We start from the raw sequence: 9,597 nt of genomic DNA, 5'->3' as shown, positions 1-9,597 counted from the left end.
CAGCCTTCTCTAGAAGTAATCTACGGACTATTATACGGGCCGTATAATTTATACAGTCTGTACAAATGGTCGTACAACTGGGAATTTCCGAATTTCATTCTCGTCAACTCGTTTGACTTCCAATCCTCGTGGAACCTTCTTGGAACTTATATAACACTTCATTAACCGTACGATAGGCCCTATACAAGCCCCTCAAGACATTATCAAATAAATATTAGCTCAAGTATAGCGAAAACCTTTCCGAACACGACTTACATTTCACTTCCTTCAACAAACTTGATTCCACCCATTCATCTTAGTTCGAAATCTTATAGTATGCACTTTAACACATCTAATACTTTATTTAATCCCGTAAGGTTTCATAATCACCTTAAGCTCACGTTAGCCTCCTCACAAGGCAACATATCCGAAATTTCTGAGATGTAACATTCTTTCCCCCTTAGGAACATTCGTCCTGGAATGTTATGTTCTTGGGTATTCTATAAATATTTTGCCAGAGTTTCCCCTGTAAAATGGCACTACCATCCTATCATCAATAAACATGGCCACAGACGACAAGGAAAACATCAAGGAAAGCACTACATACCTGCGGGCAATGGCGTCTCTGCCTGAGTCTCCTTTGGAGGTGGAAATAAATGCGGGTGCCGGAACTTCATTTCTTCTTCTGCTTCCCAAGTAATTTCCTCTGTATTGTTATTTCTCCATAAAACTTTTACCGAAGCTACATCTTTGGTTCTGAGTCTCCATACTTTCTTGTCTAGAATGGCAATGGGAACTTCTTCGTAGGATAATTACTCGATGACTTGAACATCATCTACCGATACAATTCTAGAAGGATCTCCAATGCAGTTACGAAGTATAGATAGATGGAAAATTGGGTGAGCTGACTCCAAACCAGGAGGTAAATCTAATTCATAAGCCACTTGGCCTACCTTGCGTTCAATCTCATAAGGTCAAATTACCGAGGACTAAGCTTGCCCTTTTTGCCAAATCTCATAATGCCCTTCATTAGCGACACCTTCAAGAATATGCAATTTTTCACTTGGAACACTAAGTCCCTTCGACGATTATCTGCATATGACTTCTGACGACTTTGAGCTGTTAATAATCGATCCTGTATAAGCTTGACTTTCTCTATAGCTTGTTGGACCAAGTCTGGCCCTATTAATTTAGTCTGTCCTACTTCGAACCACCCAATTGGAGATCTACACTTGCGCCCATATAAAGCCTCATACGGGGCCATTTGGATGCTAGAATGATAACTGTTCTTATAGGCAAATTCAGCAAGCGGTGAGTGATCATCCCAACTACCTCCAAAATCCAATATACGTGCTCGTTGCATATCCTCAAGGGTCTGAATGGTACGCTCAGCTTGTCCATCAGTCTGCGGGTGAAATGTTGTGCTAAGACTCACCCGAGTCCCCAAACCTTATTGAAAAGTTTTCCAGAAATGGGCTGTAAATTGAGTCCCTCTGTCGGAGATAATAGATACTGGAACAACGTGAAGTTGCATTATCTTTTTAACAAAAAGCTTTACATAATATTTTGTTAAATATATAGTTCTGACCGGCAAGCAAAGAGCTAACTTCGTGAGTCTATCCATAATTACCCATATAGAATCATACTTACATCGAGAATGGGGTAAGCCTGCTATAAAATCCATATCAATTACTTCCCATTTACAAGTCGGAATTTCCATAGCTTGCAACAATCCACCGAGCTTTCGGTGTTCAATTTTCACTTGTTGACAATTAAGATATTGGGCCACGAATTCCGCTATATCTTTCTTCATCCCATTCCACCAATATATAGATTTAAGATCATGATACATTTTCGTTGCTCCGGGGTGAACGGAATAACGGGAATATTGAGCTTTCTTTCAAAATCTGTTGACGTAACCCTGCAACATTGGGAACACACAACCTGCCTCGGCATCAGAGAAATCCATCTCCCGAAATCTCAAAGGATGACTTCCTCTTCTGAGGGAGTGTATTTCTGTAATGAACTAGCATGAGATCCTCGTACTGGCACTCTTTCACTTCGAACACTAGTGACGAGACCGCTGAATTCTGAATGGTAGCTCCCATATTGCCTGAGTCCATATCACGACCCAGCTAGGGGCCGTGACGGGTACCCGGGGCTAGCCACCGAGCACCACTCGTTCTACTACTCAACTTACTCATTTAATGCTCTTTTATCAACTTTATACTCAAATTACAAGAAAATCATATTTTATATGGAAACATAAATACTTTTATATACATTTGCCTCTCGGTCATCAAAATAATATATACATATAATAGCATCTCGTGAGACCATCTAACCCACACTGCGCATCTACGAGCCTCTACTGGAGTGCTACACATAAGAACGGGACAAGACCCCGTCATGCCCAAAAATACGTATACATGAATATACACAACAAGATCATCATAAGCACCTCCGAACAAAGGAATGCTTTTAATCAGCTGACAGCTACTGCTGGTCTAGATCGAGTTCTCCTCCCTGTCTACCTGTGGGCATGATCACAGCATCCAAAGAAAGCAGACATCAGTACGAATATTGTACTGAGTATGAGAGGCATAAACAAAGAAATAAGTCAATGATATACAAGAAGTATCAATATGGAATAACTGTATCTGACTATCAAGTGTAAAAGAAATAATGCATGCTAGCTTATGTCACACCCTAATTCCGCTAGGGTGTGATGGGCACCCGATCCTTACCTAGGGCCGAGCGAACCCTCAGACTCTTGCTGCATATAAAATCATGTCAAACTTTTCAAATCAAATGAGATGAAATACATCGTAATTTTTTTTTTCCAGAAATTATCTTTCACGTAGCTTCCAAGCATAACGAATCAATAATCATACAAAATTCAGTACATAACACAGACCGACATTTTGGCTGACGGAGCCGCTTACAGACTGACAACCAATACCCACGACGCTGTCTGCAAAGTCTCTAACGTAATCCAGAAAGCATAACATACCAACTCTGACTCGGCAGCACTCCGGGAACAAATGGAGCTTGACATCTCCACTGGAACATCTTCTATACTGTCTTCAACTCACCTGGGAGTACCTGCGCGGCATGTAACGCAGCCCCCCGTAAAGAGGGGGTCAGTACGAAATATGTACTGAATATGTAAAGCATACAACACAGAAAGCAAAGTCACAACTGAAATACGATATATAGAAAGCGAGCACAATAGCCAGCATACTAAGGAGTCGTATCCGGCGTACAACAGGCAAAAGAAGTTCCGGAGAAATCAACACGGCAATCGGGATGACAAAATGTTTGCTTTCTTTTGGAAAACATCTTTGTTTCACACACATAGAAGAATCAACGCACAATTTCCGCGGCCATAAGTCCAGCGGTCACAATCACACATACCGCGGTCAAGTATCCAGCAGTTTTCTATCACAAGTTCGACATACCGCGGTCAAGGGTCCAGCGGTCTATGTCGGCATAATCACAAGTGCGGCAGACGCGGTCAAGGGTCCAGCAGTCAATGCCACACGTCCGGCATGACGCGGTCAAGGGTCCAGCAGTCAATGTCGGGCACGTCGCGGTCGAGGGTCCAGCGGCCAATATCACATATGCGCATATTCACATAACCGGCCCGGGACTCGGTAACACAGAAGATAACCAGACAAAATGCCAAATTATCACTTTCCAAACATAATCACACATTCCAGGATCATGCATCACACAGGACTCAGGTATACCAAAATCGTATATCGGAAAATAAAGAAAATAAGTAGTTTGTCCAGAATCTCAGGGAAAGATTTTTAAAAACGCTTTAGAAGTCAAAAACATTTTATAATGCTCATGAAGGTGGTCATAATACCTCTCATATAGTGAACAGCATAATAACCAGGAGTTACTTACGAACTCCGGACAAGAGTACATTGGCTAAAGCCGTACATCACATGTCAGGGTTTCGGTCCCCACAATTGGGTCAATAATCATTAAAATCTGTCTCGGGATAGATAAAATATCTCCCGTTTAGTAGTCGGAACAATAACCATGAGTTCCCTTGACTTACCGTACGGGAATAAGACAAACAGAACAATAAGAGAGGCATCGGGGATAGCGCGCCCACCTCGGGCCAAGTCGAGGCGGCGGACGAGAATCACGCCCATTAGACTCTACGGAGTCATCCAGGAATGTTTTAGAACGATCGGGTTACATTTGTAAACGTTTTGGAAGTCCAACCACTTTTCTAGTAAAATGCACCTTTTATAATTCAATTCTATTGAATGAATAGTAACGAAAACTAATCTCGAGTTACGATGAGCAGGATGGTCCCCGAGGCCGAAATCTCAACCTAGTAGACCTAGGGCATGCCAAAGAAGGAAAGGATAAGCTTTACATACCTTTCGCGCTACTCACGCTTGTCCAAACTCAATCTCCGTTTCGCCCAAAACCTACAAATGGTCATTTTTACCAATTGTTAACTATAAGGCTTTTGGTATTCAATCTTTAACTCATCACTTGTCTACAAAAATTTGGGCAGCATTTCCCCTATAAACTCGTCTATCCGAATTTCCAATTGCTCTCCTGTTGACACAGAAATACCAACAATAACATATGGACACAACCATATCTTCAATTCTTTTATTTCAACAAGAACAACAACATATCAAAACAGCCCCCAACTGTAACATAACGATGCCCGAAATTCTAACGACCACTTGCAATACACCAAGCATCCCATATGCACTTCTTATACCTTATTTCATGCAATATTTTCAGAAAATTTCAGGGAAAGACAACAGCAGCCACTCGACACCACATCATCTACTCATGTGCAATAAAACCACATTATTATCTCTATAATCCTTACAACAACCCACAACAATTTAACTCTAACTCTAACCATTAAATTCCTTCACTCTCCTCACATATCCATGATTACAACAACCAAAATATTAATTCAAATCAGTCTATCAATTTCAATTAAAACAGCCCCTCACCCATAAATTTCAACAAAACAACAAACAAGTTTATAATGTTGTTTTCTTCGTTCTAATTCGTTAAAACTCTAAATAAACACTTTAATAACATAAAAGGAATTTTATAAATACCTTATCAGAAGCTCCACCACGAAAATTTCATCCCCCAAGACCAATATTTATCTCAAATTGAAGGCAACGCAACGTACAACGTTTTTCTCTTCATGAGCTTCGGGATTCGGAGCTCGGATTTTGATCAAAATGGCTTCCTTATCCTAGGATCTCTCTCTCTCTCTCTACTGTTTTTGGAGGATATTAGCTGAAAATGATCATCCCTCAAGTGAATTTTCCATATATATTAACGTTAATGGGCCTCATGGGCCGAAACATTAGTGTTTGGGTCGGGTCCAAACTTGCTGCCCTGCCAGCCCAAATTGCATCGTCCATATTTCCTTATCCAAATATCATGTTGACGAGCGGTTTGTTGCGTTGGAAACTAGACTCGATGAAATTAATTTTAGGCTTTTGAAACACCTTAAAACTCCTCATATACTAGGAGATATGCCCCCAACAATATGGGCTAAAAATCTGGTCCGAGATTTTATTGAAGTTGTTCCGATTCATTTTGTTTAGATTCGTTTATCTTCTAATCCTCTTCCAACTCTCATGTAACCTCTTATACATACATATACATACCCATATACATACATAACAATCCATACACGTCTCGAAGGGTCCGGAGAATCACCATAACCTTAAACGTAACTGGAGAACTTACGAAGCTTCGACGAAACTCCAATCGCAAAAATATATTCATATCTTTTATCCATCTTCTATATCATTACTAATAATCTCAAATACTTTAAAAGGGCACTCACATTACCTCATATACGCTCATAACGCGATTTCAAATCCTTTAGGTTACGATGTCACCTCGGGATACTTAAGGCAACCATATATATAACGATATTCTTACTAACTCGATTAACTTTCCTTGAACTTTCTTAACTCATTCTTTCTTGTCTTAATTAAAATAGCACAGACTCTTACGGGGTGTAACATCCTCCCCCCCTTAGGAACATTCGTCCCCGAATGTCAAATTAGTCCTACATAATTATACTGCTTCTGGTGATCTTATAACGATTCACTTGTAACTTGAACTCATCTATCATGTTGTGCCTTTCTTTACTTAGACTAATGCCATTCTCCACCTGACATCTGTTAATATTGATCTTCCAAATATAGTAGAAACGATTTAGCTACCTCCGTAATCGACTGCAACTTACCATATCCATCTATACTTGAAGCTTAAGTCGAGTTCTTCTTGCTCGTTCTCTTTAAATTCACTGTCTTCTAGTAACTAGCTCGTTCTGACCATCTCACTTAAACCATTTCGCAATTTCCCTTAATCCTACTTATAACACTTCAAGCATATTATCTCGTGTCGTTTCTCTATTTTTGACTCAACTCTTCTATCGCCCCTTTACTCAGGTTCACCTGGGTCCCCAATCCCTCCTGAAATGATCTCCAGAAATTTGCTGATCATATATGCTTTCCCAAAATAAAATTTCCCAAGTAAGGATGATGCTTCTTACGAATGACATGAAGGGTATCTCTTAGAATTTAACCCAACATAATAGATTTTCCCTATCGGTATCGACTTTCAAAACATGCTAAGAACTTATATCTCATTTTCCTATTCATATTTCTGGAAACGTTTGGGCAGAGGTTCCTCTGTATTTCTACCTATCCCAAAACTTGCACGCAGGAAATACCGACCATGCCTCACAGGGCCAACACACATTCGTATATACACATCATATCACATCGTATCATAGCCACACAGGGCTAACAATTTCAAATAAAAGTATAAAGGCGTCGGACTTACCTCACATATGGCACCTCGAGACGTACCTGATCCTTTAACTATCTGTTCTGTTGTACTTTTCTATCCACCTTCTCTTTCATCCTCAAATCTCACATTTCAATCAAATTCCAATATTCTTACCTTACCCGACACGCCTCTTTCGTACCATAACTTACTTGCGTATTGTGTAGCTTCCAATATCATCGGTCACTTTCTTTTGTCGATATCATTCTTCAGCTGAAATCAAAGGTTAGTAAGAGGAATTTCATTTCTTATGGCTGGCTCTATCGCACGATCTAAGATCCAAAGAAAGGTAACACCCTAAATGCCCTGTAGCCTCCTGTTTATCGATGTGGTGCACAACACACCGATAAACATGACTCTACTAGACACGGCTTTGCAGACAACCCCTAGGACAGACCTGCTCTGATACCACTTTGTCACACCCTAATTCCGCTAGGGTGTGATGGGCACCCGATCCTTACCTAGGGCCGAGCGAACCCTAAGACTCTTGCTGCACATAAAATCATGTCAAACTTTTCAAATCAAATGAGATGAAATACATCGTAAATTATTTTTTTCCACATTTATATACATTGACCACAATCCACCATTTCTCTTCAATTTCTCCACATTTATGGTTAGATCTTACCATTCCGTTTCCTCGTATATAATACTTATTTCATGGCCTAAATGTCATTTACAACGTATTCATAATCACAACACTCCATCATTCATAATCCAACCCAACTACTATCCAACCATGACACTATTCACTCACAAATGACCCATTTCCTATGTCTTTTACAATTCAAGTATCTTAACCATCTAATACTTCAAACAACATGTTTTAGTCATAAAACTTACCTTAGATGATGGTTGAACAAGCCTTGAATGGAATTACTCCTTTAGCACCAAAACCCTACTTCACTTCTTTTGGGTTTTCTTGAGAAAGATGAACTTTATTGTGACTTGATTTTGTGGGTTTCATGTAGTTGATCACTAATTTCCTTTGGTTTTCTTGTGATTAAGAGTAGAGAGTATTCTAGAGGCTTCTAGAGAGAAATATTGTGGAGTTGAAATGAATTGAATGAGATTAGGTCTCCTTTTAATGACTTAAAATCTAATCTGGAATGAACAGTGACTGAAGTGCACAGTGGTCGTAAACCTAGTTTACGGTCCGTATTCCAGTTTACGGGCCGTATATCGTGGTCGTATTTAAGAATATCAAAACCAAAAAGGTATGCTGAGGATCATGGTGATTTAGGATCACAGTTTACGGGCCGTATTTCAATTTACGGTCTGTATTCCAAGTCGTATTTAACCATTTGAACATTTGACAGAAAGTTGAAGTTTTGTGAGTTATAATACGACATGGTGGTTTACGGGCCGTATACTACTTTACGGTCCGTATTTCATTTTACGACCAACTGGGCCAAAGTCCAAATCTGTAACTTTCAAGTCTTCAAAACCTAAAATTAGTCATTGTGGAGCATAACCTATCTCTTGTTCCCATTGCCTTTGAAATCTTACTTAGGGTTGTCAAACGTCATTCCCTTCTCATTAAAACACCATATACCGTATCCTTCGCTAGTCTATTTGTTGTACGTTCACGGGGAAATTTGCGAGGTGTAACAGTCCACTACCCGAACTCCTAGGCTAGCTAATTCCTGGAGCTCACGCGCTAACTCTCTTTTCTTTGGCTGAACATCGCATAAACATCTCATGGATCTACGCCTAAGAGCATCAGCCACAACATTTGCTTTCCCGGGATGATATAGGATGCTAACATCACAATCTTTCAACAACTTCAACCATCGCCTTTGCCGCAAATTCAACTCTTTCTACTTGAATATATGCCGGAGGCTCTTATGATCCGTGTAGATATCCACATGGACACCGTACAAATAATGTCTCCACATCTTCAATGCATGAATCACCGCAGCTAATTCAAGATCATGGGTTGGGTATTTTTTCTCATGTTTGCGCAACTGCCTTGAGGCGTAGGCAATCACCTTACCATGCTGCATCAATACACATCCTAATCCAACGCCCGAAGCATCACAATAGACAACATAACCTTCTGGTCCTTCTGGTAGCGTCAGGACTAGGACAAAAGTTAATCTACTCTTTAGCTCTTGGAAACCACGTTCAAAAACATCCGTCCATCGAAATTTAGCTGATTTCTGGGTCAACTTCATGAGTGGTGCAGAGATAGAATAAAAGCCTTCTACAATCCTCCTGTAATAACCTGCTAAGCCTAGAAAACTACGAACCTCCATAGGTGTTGTAGGCCTTGGCAATATCTTCACAGCCTCAATATTTTAGGCGTCTACCCGAATGCCATCTGCTGAAATAATATGCCCCAAGAAGGTCACCGAATTCAACAAAAATTCAGACTCAAAAAATTTGGCGAATAACTCTCGCGTTTGAAGAACTCTAAAAATGGTACGTACATAATCCGCATGTTCTGTCTCGGACCTAGAATATACCAGGATATCGTCAATGAACACAATCACAAATAAATCTAAGAAAGGCCTGAAGACATTGTTCATCAAATCCACAAATACTGCTGGTGCATTAGTTAGCCCAAATGACATTACTCTGAACTCAAAATGGCCATATCTTGTTCTTAAAGCCGTCTTTGGAATATCCTTCTCCCTAACTCTCACCTAATGATATCCGAATCTAAAATCTATTTTTCAAAACCATTTTGCACCCTGCAGTTGATCAAATAAATCGTCAATCCTTGGGAGCAGATATTTATTA

Source organism: Lycium barbarum, chromosome 7 (assembly GCF_019175385.1).
Source record: "Lycium barbarum isolate Lr01 chromosome 7, ASM1917538v2, whole genome shotgun sequence".
NCBI lineage: Eukaryota > Viridiplantae > Streptophyta > Magnoliopsida > Solanales > Solanaceae > Lycium > Lycium barbarum.
The sequence above is the reverse complement of the archived record's forward strand: the minus strand, read 5'-3'. Positions refer to the sequence as shown.